At 47.0% G+C, this 15,178-nt stretch overlaps 1 long non-coding RNA gene across 2 annotated transcripts in view; it reads left to right on the top strand.

Moving 5' to 3' along the window:
• The first annotated feature begins 6,436 nt into the window (after positions 1-6,436).
• The window catches only part of LOC310769234, a 130,988-nt gene continuing 122,246 nt past the window's right edge, over positions 6,437-15,178 (top strand). For both annotated transcript variants that reach the window (XR_014551556.1, XR_014551557.1), the window contains exons 1-2: positions 6,437-6,515; positions 12,832-12,980. This is a non-coding gene — a long non-coding RNA (uncharacterized lncRNA). The remainder of the gene's footprint in view (positions 6,516-12,831; positions 12,981-15,178) is intronic.

Here is a 15,178-nt window from a genome sequence, read left to right as displayed (position 1 = left end):
ATCTGAGAGGCAGGTAGAGGGCAGGGCCTCCCTGGGCAGGATGGAAGGGGGAGTGAAAAGATGTGGTTGTGGAACTTGCCATTCTTCTGATAGAAAATGCTGTGTGTGGGCATGGTGGTGGTGGGGAACAACTAAAATGGGGGACGACGACAAATGGGGGGAGTGTAAATTGTGGGGAGTGAGAAATGCCCCTGTTTTTATCTGAGGAATGTTGGAGGGTATGCAGTGGCTACTGAACATCAAGATGAAGCTGTTGGGAAGAGTCATTTGGAGTTTTGGAGTGAAGTGTCATCCATATGTCGAAGATACCCAATTCTAGAGTCCCCAATACACAAAACCCCAGATTGGTGCCTGGATGCCATGGTGCAGGATAGCCAACAAACTGAGCTTGAACCATGAAAAACTGGAGGCCTTGTGAATGATTGATTTCTGGGTCTTGGAGTTAGGTCAATTGCTTGGCTGTGTGGACACAGTGGTTCATGTACTTCAAGACATTCAAGGTGCTTATGTTTATTTCCACAAATTCCCAAACAATGTGAGCCCAAGGTTCCTTGAGGAGTATGCAGTCCCTTATGTGACACCTCAAGCATTGATATTCTTTGATTGGGGCAATTCTTGTAGCTCTCTGCACCCCTGAGGTTTAGTCAGCCTTCAATTCACAGGAAGCCTTTAGTGCAACAGGACAGAGAAAAGCTGTTATTCCTTTCTCATAACACTAGAATTTGTGGGCAGCCAATGACAGTGAATGTTGGAAGATTTGAGAAAGATGGAAGAAAGTGCTGCTTGAAATAGCACATAGTTAAACTCTGGAATTTGCTCACAGGAAGTAACAATGGGCAGCAACATGGATGTGTTTGGTTGAGGATTAGAAGAAAATAATGGAGGATAAGGCCATCAATGGCTACTAACCAAGTTGGCCATGTTCTTCCTCTAGTGTTGGAGACAGTATTCCTCTGAATGTCAGTTGCTGGGAACCATAAGGGGTTAGAGTGCTGTTGCTGTCCAGTCCTGCTTTGAGGCTTTGCACAGTCATCTTGCTGGCCATTGCGACAACAGGGTTCTGGAACAGCTGGACTGGTTGAGCAGGCTGATGTAAGCTCTAGTCAGTGGAAGCTTGTGGGAAATCTAACATTTGCCCAAATATTGATTGCTCACCCAGTGTACCCGCTCAAGGCGAGTGGATTCACAATGTACTTGCTGAAGAAACATGGTTTCACAATTTCTTTCTAAAATCACCAAGCTGTTCATTTGGCTGAGTAAGGAAAGCCAAAGGAGAATGAAAATTGGGAAACTTTGGAGCCCTTTTGTAATCTATAGCAGGGGTGAGGAACCTCTGACCTGGGGGCCAAATGCACCTGCTGCCTGCCTCTCCACAGGGCCCAGGAGAAGGGTGTGCAGTCGTCACATTGTTCCTCTGCTTGGGGTCACAAGGGGGACCTCCAAAAATGTTTGCATATATTGTGTGAAGACTAGCATTTCCATTTTGTGTAAGACAACCTAAAATGCCATGACGCCATTTCCTCCCTCTGCTTCCTCTTCGGCCAACATGCCCGGCTTACTTGTCCCCATGGAAACAGAGAGGTGGCGCTGAAGTCCTGGTGAAAGATAGTGTGACTGGGCAAGGTGAGAGGTGAGTGAGAAGGCAGACATTCCTTGCTACTCCTGCGGGTGATGTGCTCTGCCTTGCAGCCAAATCAACAAAGCCCTTTCCGAGCCTGCAGAGGAGAGGGTGTTGCGGGCAGGGCCCTCCCACATTCGCGGGGGCTTCCCTTGCCCCCGCGAGAGCTGGGGAATCCCTGGGCGTGCTTGCAACCCAGCCCGCCAATCGGCGGGTGAGGGGAGGCGCAGCCTGGGCTACTTAAGGCCAGGCACGCCCAGGGACCGCCCTCTTTTCCCCCTCGCCCAGCCGCCATTGGCATGGGGCAATTTGAGGAAGAAGGAGGGGGGAAGGGAGCGCCATCACCTTCCCCCAAGAAGAAGGGGTAGTCCGGTAGAGGACTCCCAGGGGGGGCGTGGCCTTGTCCGAAGCCTGGAGAGGTAGGGCCGCCGGCACGCCCCCGAGCGGTGACACCCGTGGGATCCTAGTTGGCGTACTTCAACAGGACTCCCGCGGTTTGTGTTCAACCCTTCCCGGTCACCGTGCCGGGTAGTCGATAGGAGCCAATGCCTAAGGCCAATACCTTCAATTCCGTAATCAATAAAGTTGTGGCCTTTTACGCCCATTAACCTTAACACAATGTGTCTGAGTCTTCATTTCATTGGGGGAGGAAACTTGCCACGCAATACATGTTTGCTAGATAGGCACATGACAGGAGCTGAAGCCCTCCAAGTTTCTTCCTGAATGTTTCCCAGAACGAACTCCGAGAGACACTCCCATTGTGCCCCGCTCTGGGGAGGGTGTAGTCACTTCCTCTCCATCTTTCTCTCTCCCCATCCATCCATCCATCCATCCAGCAATGTAGAATCATCTGCTTGTCTGAGCTCTAAAGCTCAATCCCCATCATCATCTTGACCAAAGTATGTCTTTGTAACTGGATCACCATTTTAAGCCTGCCTGGACAAAGCTGCTGTATCTGTTACTCTTCAACAAGTATTCTGAGTGAGTGAATGTTTTCTTTACCTTTCACAAGCAGTAATCTGCGTGATTATTAAGAGGAGAAAGGGGTAAAGACTTTTTCAGCTGCAAGGGGATGCACTTTGCTGAACTCACAAACATGAGGAAGGAAGGATAATATCTAATCAATACATCCGCTCCTAGCATCAATACACATCTTTACTTGAAGGGCAGCAGGTGATGGCATGATGTGATGTTGATGTCATGGCATCATATTGTGTGTGTGTGTGTGTGTGTGTGTGTGTGTGTGTGTGTGTGTGGTGGGCACCCACAATCTGGGGCCCAGGTTGGTGCCTCTGGTTACAGGTGTCTTCCCCTTCTGCTGCAACAGGCTCTTCCCCTTTGTCCTCCCACTGAAAAAACCCCAGGAGGGGCATAAAAAGGACAGAGGAAAGATTAGCTGCTCACAGTCTCAGTCTTGGAAAAAGCCCTGGAGAGGAGGAGACATAGGCAGATATGGGGCGTCGGGGACTTTTCATCTTGGCAGTTGATTTCATGGAGGAAGACCCACAGGGAATGATCTGCTGTGCTCATTAGGCCTGACACTGTTTGAAAATTGTGTTTTTCCTAAGAAAGAGTTTGAACACTACAATTTACTGACTATGACACAGACACATGTGGCAGTGGATTTGGAAGGTGAGAGATTTTTCTCTGTAGCTTATATGCATGCAGTGGAAAACAAGGAATGCTAGAGTCAAGGCAGATCTTACTTCCTTGTGGAGCCAGTAGAAACCCAAATTCCCCTTAAAAAGTGGAGGCAAAGCTTGCTGGCTCTCTTTAGCTGCTGGACCAAACTCATCTGCCTCAACATGCAGTGAGCTCTGGGTGGGCAAGTCTGAGCTGTTACATGACTGAAATGTGCCCCAGTATAGGACTGTGATTAATTAACCTCCCCCAGGAACTTCAAAACGACGCTTTAAAAAGTATCTGAACTTTCCAATTTCCAATTTTCTAAATCATTGTTAGAGAGAGAAAATATCTCTTGAGGCTGGAAGCCAGCAACAGACTTATTAAGCCCCTTGAATTTATCTATTCCTTTTCTTAAGCCATCCAAGTTGGTGGCCTTCATTGCCTCTCATGAGATGGGCTTTGTAGGAGGAACTGTCGTGTTGATGTACCTTAATGTACCTATTTCCCATATGCGGATGGTGCTAAGGTTTTCTAAACCCATCTCCCCATGTCTGTAGCGGCCTCTCTGACTTGTGAGTTATGTCTCAGTCAAGGAAAAGATTGCAAAAACGCCACCATACAGGAGTGTAATACAGCCATAAATCGGTTCTGCGTATCTGGCATTGGAGACGCCAAAATGGGTAAGTGAGAAGAACTTTCAGCCTTTTTGACCACCAAAACTTAAATTCCCAGACTCACTTTCTAAGGCCATATCTTAGCTATAAACCACAGGGTGTGGCTTTTCATAAAGCAGTGTTCTAGATCCTGTATGGCATGTAGGAACCAGAGGGAAATTCAAGTCAGTTCACATTTGAAGGTGAGCTTACCTACTTGGCTCTTTCCAAAACAATATGCAAAGCCAAACAAAGCCCTCCTTCCACATCCACACTTCTCCCAATTTTTGCAATCCAGTTGTGCAGTCGTGTAATTTATATTTTATTCTAGGTCTGTTCCCCTGCCAGATGAATCTAGAAATACCCATTTGCCATTCATTGAGGTGTCCTATCTTCCTATCACTTCCTATCCTATCAATTTGTAAGTATTCGCTTACAAATTTGGTGCTTGTAGGATTTTCTTTTCTTATATTACCCCATTGGCCAAAAATATGGTAGAATGCATCATTTTGATAAGCAATGACAGGATTATTATTTTTTAGCAGATGTAGCTATTTCTTTCCAGTTGTCTCTCGCAGGTGCTTCTAGAAAATCCAAGTTTGAAATGGGATGCTCTCCAAATTGACCCTAAGCAAATTATAAAAGGCTCCCATGCAGCACACTTTGGGTGCCCTGCCTACCCCATCGCCTCCAACCGAGGTGCCAATTTTTGCTAACAGAGCAGTCTTTGTTGCCAGCTGAGAGAGAGCAGAAAAAAACTTTTTATGTAGGCAATGACAGCAGCAAGAATACTATTGGCCCGGAGATGGAAAGAGGATAAAGTTCCAACCAAAGACGATTGGATGATGATGATGGACTATGCCGAAATGGCAAAAGTGACCGGGAGAATGAGAGACCAGGACGAGAAGAAGTTTGAGAGAGAATGGGAAAAATAGATATAATAAATTGGAAAAAATAAAGATAAGCTGAAGAAAAGGATAGATATGGAAGCCAGAGAGGGGTGGGGGGAAGTCAAGGGACTCTGGAAATCCAAATGTGAAGGTAAATGATATGTTTAAATTGAAATGTGTTATGAAAAGTTGAATAAAAAAAATTTCAAAAGAAAAAAGGAAATGGTAGCTCTGTGTCCTGAACACAGCCAGGGGTCACCCAAATCTCTGCACCGCTTTCCCCTGTGAAAAATCCTGTGGTTTAGTGCTTAATTGGAACAATCAGCAATCAGGTTTTTCTGCAGATTTCCTGGAAGGAAAGCAGTGGGCACTGGCAGAGGAAGAGGCGTGAGGGGGGAGCGCACCGCTCCCAGCAGTGCGAACCCGGCGGTGCTCCATCGTGGCTGTCCCCCTGCACACGCTGGGTGCCACGCCCCCAGGACGTGCCCCTACGGTCGGTCTGCCATACCCCCAGGATGCGCACCAGCCCTGCCCCTGCCTGCTCTCTACCCCCCCCCGGTGCCGGAGCATGAAGCTCCACCACTGGCAGTGGGGCAAGTCAAAACCAATCAGACCTGTGCCTGGAAAGGATGGTGCAAGTGGACAACCACCTGGAACTGTGCTTTCCAGGCATGGGACAAATGGAAGTGGAGGGGGGGATCCAGAGGTTTCCAAAGATATGACTGCCTGTGGGTGCACCACAAACTCTCCAAACTATCTGAAGAAGTGTACATGCACACGAAAGCTCATACCCCTTGCTGCTCTTCTACTGTCTCCTCTTTCTCCTGGTCTCCTCCTTCAGACTTCTCCAGGACCACCACCAGGAGAAGCCTCACGGGTGGCACAGAACCCCAGAATTCACTAGCCCCTTCCCTGTGATGCCTTGAATAAAATATTGTGGCGGCTCAGGCAAGCCGTGCCCTGCATAACTGATCACATGATGCAGTGCACAATTGCAATGTCCATTAACTTGGGGGGGGGGGCAACCACCTCAAATATTTTATTGTGGGGGCCAAAGCCCACACAGCTCCTAGGAGTTAGCTCCTATGCCCCTTCCCCGTATCCTCCACCCAACTCCTCTGCGCCTGCCTCCTCTGGCCACACATCACCCCCTTTGGGGCCCTGTCCATCCCTGATACTCTTTGAGGGTAATTGAGGGGGGTCTCCTAATAACTTTCAGCCCCCTTAATAATCTACATTTCCCACCATTTTTGATATTGCTGTAAATGCTGCACCCCGTTAAACAAGACTCACCAGTACTGATGCGAACTCCATAGTAGAAGCAGCAATCCTCCTTATTTTTATAGTTGAGCCACACAACTATCTGACATGAGGGAGAAGCAACTTGGGCCCGGAGCCCATTGGGCATCCTCTGCTCATACTCAGGCAATGTCAAACAACCCTTGTCGTTAGTCTGCTCAGTGTATTTCTTTTGCAGATGCAATCCACATCTCGTTGTAGGTGAGGGGCGGGAATTGTATCAGCTTCCAGCATTTCTCCAAGTGCAGTGCTTCAGCCTTGCTCCATTCACTCAGGGCTACATTCCAAGATACAAAATGGTAGCCACCCCCCCCCACACAATGGTGGACAATGTTCTACAAAACAGCCCTCTTTCTTAGGGAGATGTAATGATCTCAGGCAGGCAAACAAGCTCCGATAAGAATTAATGAGCCTCTTGGAAGATTTATGGTAAGTTTATTAACAATTAACACAGAGAGAGTGGCATGAGCATGCCATTCTCAGCTAAGAATTGCCCAGTGTGTGTCCCTGCCGTGTACGCAACAGGAAGGCTGACAATGTCCGGCCCTTCCCCTCTTGTCCTTCCGTTGCATCTTAACCCTTTCTTCTCTCCTGCTTCATGGAGAAAGTGGGCAGACTTCATCCCCACTCTCTAAAGAAGAGTACTCTGAATGCTGCTTTCCTCCATGTTGCCTAGCAACTCCCCCAAGGTCGTCTCCCCCTTCATTCCCAGACTGTGAGCTTCCTGGGTCTGCTGCTCTAAAATGTCTTGAAACTCTGAAGGGTGTGGGGCTCAAATCACCCACTCTGGCTCTGCCTGTGACTGCGTTCTCTCAGTCTCAGAGTCAGACCTTTCCCAGTCATCTGACTCTGCTACATCCCTGACAAATGTTTCCCTCAACAAATGTTACATTTGTAAAAAAACACACAATACAACACTCATTATTTGGCATATATAGTTATATTGGACATGATTCAATGACCTCATTTGAACATGAAAGTCAAATACAACCTGTCGTTGAAGAGGAGCTTCTAGACTTCTGGCAATGAAGGCTGGGAGGCTTCACAAGGCAGCCAATTTCCCTAAATTGTGGGTTGTTCTGGGAGCTGGAGATTTGCACTCTCTCTCAGTTACAGCTCATGGGCAGAGTGGTTTTTTTTGAAGCACTCTGCTCTAGTGGTCCCGGCTCCGATATTTTCATTCACAAGCTTTGCCACTCCATCAATGAAGTGACACATACTTGCCGTCGCACAGCCTCGGGCAGCAGCCTTTAGCGTAAAAGTCCCTGTCGAAAAAAACCACACAAACATGCCTGTGGGCAATCCAGTCAGGCCAAACCAGATAGGTATGAAATGGGGCTTATGAGGCGAGTGGCCTAGAGAGAGGAGGTGTGGCTAAGGAGAATCCCAAAGGCCAAAGAGAGAGAGAGGGTCTTAGAGGGATGCCTGTGGCCCCTGGGCCTGAGGGTCTCCATCCTGGCCCCTCAAAAATTAAGGTGCAATTGTTGAGATGTGTTTGTATTTAAAAATATCTATTTACCACTTGATTGCAGTAAAAACCTCTAGGGGTTTACAAGAAATATTAACATTAGGTATAAAAGCATTTAAAACCATTAAAATATTTAAAACTCATTAGAATGAATAGCAAAAGGGAATGGAATGCATCCTGATCTACATGTCTGGATAGGTGTGTCTAAACAAAATGTTTTATGGAGTTGCTAGGAAAAAATGGAATAAACAGCTACAGGGTTCCAGGCAGCAATTCATCAAGGTTTATCAATGATCTTGTAGTTTTCAGAACAGCACAATATGGTACACTTTTTCAATATGCATCTGCCTGTCACCAGTATATTCCTGGCATCTATCTGTCACCCTGGGGCACATCTAGACTTGCTAACAGAGCAGTCATTTCTGCCGGCTCCACTTCAGGTTCCAGTGGAACTCTATGGTTCAGTTCTTAGTTCAAGTTCAAGTGATGGAGAATTAGGATTGTTCCAACTTGGTCCAGCTTTGGGGGATGACAGCAGCAGCCTGGGCCTGACTACAAGCTACCTAAGTTTTGTGAGTCAAAAGAACTTGTCTTGCTCAGCAGAGTAGCATTAACCACCCTCCCTTGGCTAAGCCTAATTCCCAGAGTGGTTTAACAATCAACCCCTTTTCCAAGAAAATCATGGAAATGGTAGCTCTGTGTCCTGAAGATACCCAGGGCTCATCCCTTCTTCTATTTGCTCTGCTGCTTTACCCTGGGTAAAACCCTGTGGTTCGGTGCAGAATTGGAACAATAAGCAATTGGTTTTTCGCCTGCAGATTTCCTGGGAGGAAAGCAGTGGGGCAAGGCAAAACCAATCAGACCCATGCCTAGAAAGGATGTTGCACGTGGAAAACAATCGGGAACTCTGCTTTCTAGGCATGGGAAAAGTGGAAGTGCAGGGAGGACCCCAAGTTTCAAAAGCTATGACTCTCTCTGGGTCTCCAGAGCTCTCCAGACTCTGAGGGAGGGTGGATGGATGGGAAGAAAAAGGGACACCCTGAAACTCTTCTCCTGCCTCTTTCTCCTGCTTTGTATCTGGCTTCCTGGTCTCCTCCTCCTGGCTCCTGAGTGTTCAAGGTGGCGTGATACTGCTTTAAATGCATAGGGCAGATGGGGCCCTAGCTGCACTCACTGATTGCAGAGACTCACCAACACCGATGCTACCCCCAAAGTAGAAGCAGTGGTCCTCGTCATTTCTGCAGCTGACGGTTTTCTGAGCTCGGCACTGATCTGCTCCAAAGTAGGCGCAACTTGGACACTTCAGCCCATTGTCCTCCCTCTTCTCAGGCTCAGGCACTGTAAAGCAATCACCACCCCACCCCAAACTTGCAGTAAGTTTGCAGCTTCAAACCACATCTGGCTGTATGTGAGGGGTGGGAATTGTGCTCCCCCTTCCAAGAGGGATGTGTACCAGCTCCCAGCACTTCTCCAAGTACAGTGCTGCAGCCTTGCTCCATTCCTTCTTGGCTACATTAAGGCATGGTGCAAGAGATTTCTGACTGGAGCCACATTCACAGCATACATTTCAAGCACAAGTATACTGCTTTAAGCAATTGGGCTTAGCACTGAGCACCTCTGGAGGGCATTCTGAGAGACAAAATGGTAGCCACAGATACACACAAGATGGTGATGAAATTATACAAAATGGCCCCCTTTCTTAGAGATAGGAAGAAAAAGAAAACTCTGAGTAGTTTCCTCCTTAAAAAATCTGTTCTGGAAAAATATGTGCTTAGTTCTAGGTGAAATTATGATTTCACCTAAGAAAAAATGGTAGCTAATAAGAGCTATTTTGTGGCGGTTGATTGCTAAACCGTAGCTCTGTGAGGGGGTTTGGGTTTTTCCTACCAACTCTCAGCACCCTTAACAAACTACCACTCCCATAATTCTTTGTAGTGCTGTATACAACAGTATACACCAGGGTGGGGGGATTGCTAAAGGCAAGTACGTAGTCCTGTGTGTGTGTGGTAATTCCCTCCCCCCGCTTTGACACTCGTTTCCAGCCTCCAAGATGGGCACTACTGTGTTGGTGGCAGCGGCAGCAGCAGAAGGCAAAGCATTCCTTGGAGGCTGGCTCTGTGGATCCTGCTGCCTGAGGAGGTCATCTCACCTTACCTCATGGGTGGGGTGGCTCTGCAACCAGACTAACTGCTTGCTTTCCCCTTCCTCCATAGGGCTAATAGCAGCTTAGGACAACATCTTCAAATTGGGAAAATGGAACAAAAGGTGAAGGAAGGATTTGTGTAGGTGGCACAGGAGCCCATGGTATCTAATATTGGTTTATTAGCATTTGCTTTAGAAGGATGCAAACCTGAAGAAATTAAATTCCTCACACAGAAATGGGAAAGGAGTCTGTTCTGCTAAAAATAGCTCTAAAAATGCATCAGAGAAAGAGGAGGAGTCTAGGTTTTGGAGGAAGGGTTAGAGCTCTGGGAATCCAATGAGACAGTGTGATGTAGTGGTTAGAGGGTTGGACTAGAATCTCGGAAACCAGGGTTTAAATCCATGCTCAAGCCATGATGCTTGCTGGGTGACCTTATGCCAGCCATGATCTCTCAGCCTGGCCTATTTCACAGGGTGTTTTGAGTCTAAAATGGTGAGCTCTTTGGAGAAAAGGGTAAATACCAGAAGCTGCTGCAGGAGAGGGACTGTGAATAATATCTGGCGAGGTTGGCCTGGCCAATCCAGAGGCATCATACTGCCTCACCAGTCACACTTCAGGAGGCCTCAATATGTAGTTCAGCCCAGCCTAACTTCAAGCTTTGGGGTTCTCAGTTCAAATCCCAACCTGAGCTTCTGTCTCTAATTTGGAAAAGGACTGGAGGAAAGAGGGAGGCAGACTCTGCTGAGAGGCCTGCCCTTCACCTCCATGGTGTCCCCGCCTCTTCTTCTCTCCTCAAGGGGAAGGTGAGTTGCCCCTGCCCTGCCTGGAAACGCCTCCTGTCAGGGCTGGGTGGCAGTGATGTTGGTGGGGTCTGGGGAGGGGTCTTCCCAGCAGGGAGAGGGAAGTGAATGCACCTGGGGGCAACCAGCCCTCTTGAACCGCCCCCCTGCTGCTGCTACTTACCTTTGAGAGGTTCACTGTTGCACATATCTGTGTTGCAGCAGGAGGTCTTGATCAACATGTACATATCTGATGTTACAGTGGCACTGGAAGAGCCTGCATGGCAAAACTCTCCATTGACGCAGGACTTGAAAACAAATTTGCTCGCAGAACCAGCTATAGAAGAAAGAACTGGAAGGAAATAACAAGACCAGGAGACATGGCTTGCCCACATGAGAGGAAAGAATCCACAGGGGCAGCTTCCAATGAAAGCATTGCAGGTTGCTGCCACCTTTGCAGCTGTGCTTCATGCTTTGGAGGCCAGATCTCCCTGGCAGCCCCTCCAAATGGTGCCTCTTGGCAATTGGGAGGTGCTGCTGGTCTCCTCCCAGCCTTGTTGCCAATGTACATCTTATTTCCACAGAATTCCAGTGTAGATCCCCATTCCCACCTCCTTGTTCCTAATGTAGATCTTCAGTCCCCCCTTCTTCCCTGCCTGGCCGGTGGGCAGCATTTCATGGTTCTCCTGAGGTGTCACAATATCTTGGGCTGGCCTGGCCTGGAGTGGAAAGAGAGACCTCCAGTTTTATCTATTTGTTGAACGTGAGGCAGGGATGGAGAACTTTTGAAAAGTCCTCATGAAAATTCACCAGCATAGAATGCTGTTTCTATTCCAGTCGATACCGGTGATAGGCAAGACAGGACACCTCAAGGAATGGCAAAAAGGTATTTCTAGATTCATCTGGCAGGGGAACAGACCTAGAATAAAATATAAATTACGTGACTGCAGAACTGGATTGCAAAAATGGGAGAAGTGAAGATGTGGAAGGAGGGCTTTGTTTGGCTTTGCATATTGTTTTGGAAAGAGCCAAGTAGGTAAGCTCACCTTTAAATATGAACTGACTTGAATTTCCCTCTGGTTCCTACATGCAATACAGGATCTAGAACACTGCATTATGAAAAGCCACATCCTGTGGTTTATAACTAAGATATGACCTTAGAAAGTGAGTTTGGGAATTTAAGTTTTGGTGGTCAAAAAGGCCTTAAGTTCTTCTCACTTACCCATTTTGGCGTCTCCAATGCCAGATATGCAGAACTGATTTATGTCTGTATTACACTCCTGAATGGTGGCGTTTTCACAGTCTTTTCCTTGACTCCAACATAACTCACATTTCAGAGATGCCACTGCAGACATGGGGAGATGGGTTTAGGAAACCTTAGTACCATCCACATAGGGGAAATGGGTACATTAAGGCACATGAACATGTTAGTTCCTCCTATGAAGTTCATCTCATGAGAGGCAGTGATGGCCACCAACTTGGATTGCTTAAGAAAAGGAATAGATAAATTCAAGGGGGTTAATAAGTCTGTTGCTGGCTTCCAGCCTCAAGAGATATTTTCTCTCTCTAATACTGTAGGCACTATGCTTCTGTATACCAGTTTCCGGAAAGTGCACAAAGGGAGCTGTTGCAATTAGATCCTGCTTGCAAACTTCCCATAGGCATCTGGTTCACCATGGTGACAACAAGATAGTGGACCAAACGGGCCATTTTTCACTTATGTAGTGCTGTCTATATATATTTCCTCTGTAGTTCTTAAGCTGTGTGTGAATGGGGGCTGAGTCTTGGAGAGATCAGAGAATGATTGTCCTAGGTGGCTCCTGCAGTCTGAGACAGAGGACCTGTAGGGCAGGTGTGAGGAAACCTTTGACACTCCACAAGTAGCTGAACTACAACTCCCATCAGCTCCAGAAAGCATGACCAATGGCTCTGGATGATGGGCACTGGAGTTTGTCAAAGATGCTCCACATGTGCACTAGCAGAACTTAAAAAGGAAAGGTATATTTATTTGAGAAGTGGTGAGGAGATAAAACCTCATGGAGGAGGTGGGGGGGCCCTAAGCTTTAATGTGAGTACCTGTAGGATGAGTTTCAACATATTGCCTATTGAATTGAAAATGAATTATGGGCAAGCAGCTCAGTGGAACTGGAACAACTACTTCGACTTGTCTTTAGTCTGTGTCAAGCCAACCTGAGGAGTTCAGTAATGAAATGGGACTCAATATCCTTGGGGTGCATTTTGTATCACCAGGACACCCCTGAGTGGAGAAAAACCTCCTATTGTTGACATAACACTCTGCATATGTTTATCTGGAATCTTTCTCTTTCTTACTCTCTGTTTCTCACTCTTATACAGACTCACTAATATGGACCTGAATCTGCCCTTCACTTATAACTAATTACGCACTGGAAAGTGGAAGGGATGGCGGTGAAGGGAAGAAATTGAGGTTAATAGACACAGCACTGATAGCAGCAAAGGAGGAGAGTAATCCTGGGATTAATAAGGTGAGTGGTGTGAGGCAGTGGCAGAGGACAGAGGTGGGGCACCTACAGAAAATATTTTGGGGGTGTCAAGGAACCCCAGGGCCCCCTAGAGTTGGAGCCTCTGTCAGTGGAGCTAGCTGGATGGGGTCATTGGAGGAATAAAAGGCTGATGATAGTCAGTCATTAACTCATTAAGAAGGAAGTTAAGAGAAACTCTTTGGGCTGGACAGAAAATGGGGAAAACACCTAGCTGAAGTGAGCGAGAGACAAAAGTTTCAGAAGGTAGGGGCAGAATTTGAGTGGATGATGAGGTAAACAAACTGGAAAAAAGTGGAAAAACATACCCTTTGTTGTGGATGAAAGCTAGGTTTCTGGTTGATCCAGGAGTGGATAACTTCTTCCCAATGGAATTGGGGATACCACAACTCTCAGTATGTATTTGTTTAAATAAAAATAAATATTGAGAACAAACAATCTATGATTGAGGATCCCTTGTAGCTTGACCATATGCTTTATTCCTCTCCCTTTCAAAGGAACCACAAGTCCTTGTTCCTTCCTTCTCCTGCTTTAATGGCTGAGCCCCACTTAGTTCCTTCCTGGAAACATGATGAAAAGCACAGCAGCTGTGGTTCTGCTCACCTGGAGGAAGAAGGGCCAAGAGGAGGCAGGAGATCAGTAGTGTCTTCATCATTCTATAAAGCTGAAGAGCCAGGAAGGAGTTCGAGAACAGCACTGGGCTGAGCTAGGAACTGATCCACGAAGAGGCTTAGTTGGGGGAATATATAGAAGATTGCAAGAAGCACTTTGCCAGCATCCAGGAACAATGGGTTCAGGACAGTGTCATAAATTGCTAGAATTCTAATTGTGCTATACCCTAATGTAAAGCACAGTGTTGAAAACAAATTCCCCTTCCAATTTCGCTGAAGCCAGGAGAGCGAGAGGGGTCAGTGCACACCGATCTCTCTTGCTCTCCTGGCTGCTCTTCGCTAGAGAGGCGCTGCGCAGCTTTCCCTCTCTGCGCAGCGCCCCTTCATCGAAGCTGGAGGAGAAATGGAAGGGGCTCCGCTTCTCCTGCCGCTTCGCTGAAGGGGCGCTGCACAGAGAGGAAGATAATATTTTTTTCTTGTTCTCCTGCTCTAAAACTAGGTGCGTCTTATGGTCGGGTGCGTCTTATAGAGCGAAAAATACGGTATCTTCCCCCTTCCAAGTACTCCACGTCCCTCCTAATCTGTGCCAGCCTCAATTTCACATCCCTATTAATCTAGATTCTATTATCTGAGACTGTCAGACAGACATGCAGGCAAGGAGCGAGAGAGAGAGAGAGAGAGAGAGAGAGAGAGAGACTGCTTGTGCTTTTGTAATTCAAGAAAATCTTCAATAAAAATTATTTTTTTAAAAAACAAACAGCTGCAGACCCAAGGTTGGGAAACACTGGCCTAGAGGACCACAGCTTCTCATTCCTGCTATAGGAGCTCTTTAAAATCTGCCCGGATTTTTATCATCCTGAAGAGGAGCAAAAAGCCCATCAGACTTGGCCAGCTCATCAACAGTTTTGCACCTGCGAAACATTGGTAGAGTTAAAACAACACACACACACATGCCAATGATTGCAATAAAAACATCATGGCACCAGCTCTTCATTTAAGGTAGTCATTTCCCAAAAGCCCATTGGAACAAGAAAGTCTTCACCTGCCATGAAACATGCAGTGCACTGCCATTGTACTTTCTTTTTTGAATAACATTTTATTAATTTTCCAAAAATAACAAAATGAAAAACCCCTGGAAAAAACCCCCCATAACCAAATAAAAACATAATTTTTCATCGATTTCCCTCCACCCCCCCTCTTGGTTCCATTACTGTATACTTGTTCATTCACGTCCATAAAATCTTATATACTTAACAATCCAATTTTAAAACCTTCTTCATCTTCTTACAAGTGACTTTTAGAAGTTATACCAGGGGTCGGCAAACTATGGCCTAGGGGCTGGATGCGGCCCCCCCAGGCTCATAGATCCGGCCTGCAAACCCTGCCACCCGCTCGGTCGGTCCCCGCCCACTGAGGATGCCTTGCCACATGGGGACTTACTTTCGCAACGCTGGCACGGCTTCTGGGTGGGCGGTGACACTGGCGCAGCTTCGAACTGGCTTCAGGAAGCTCCTGTTGAAAATCCAAAGCTGCGGATGGTTCTGTTGGGATTCGCAGGATACTAAGTAAGTC

The sequence above is a fragment of the Podarcis filfolensis genome, assembly GCF_964270895.1.
Source record: "Podarcis filfolensis genome assembly, chromosome: 8".
NCBI lineage: Eukaryota > Metazoa > Chordata > Lepidosauria > Squamata > Lacertidae > Podarcis > Podarcis filfolensis.
The sequence above is the reverse complement of the archived record's forward strand: the minus strand, read 5'-3'. Positions and strand labels throughout refer to the sequence as shown.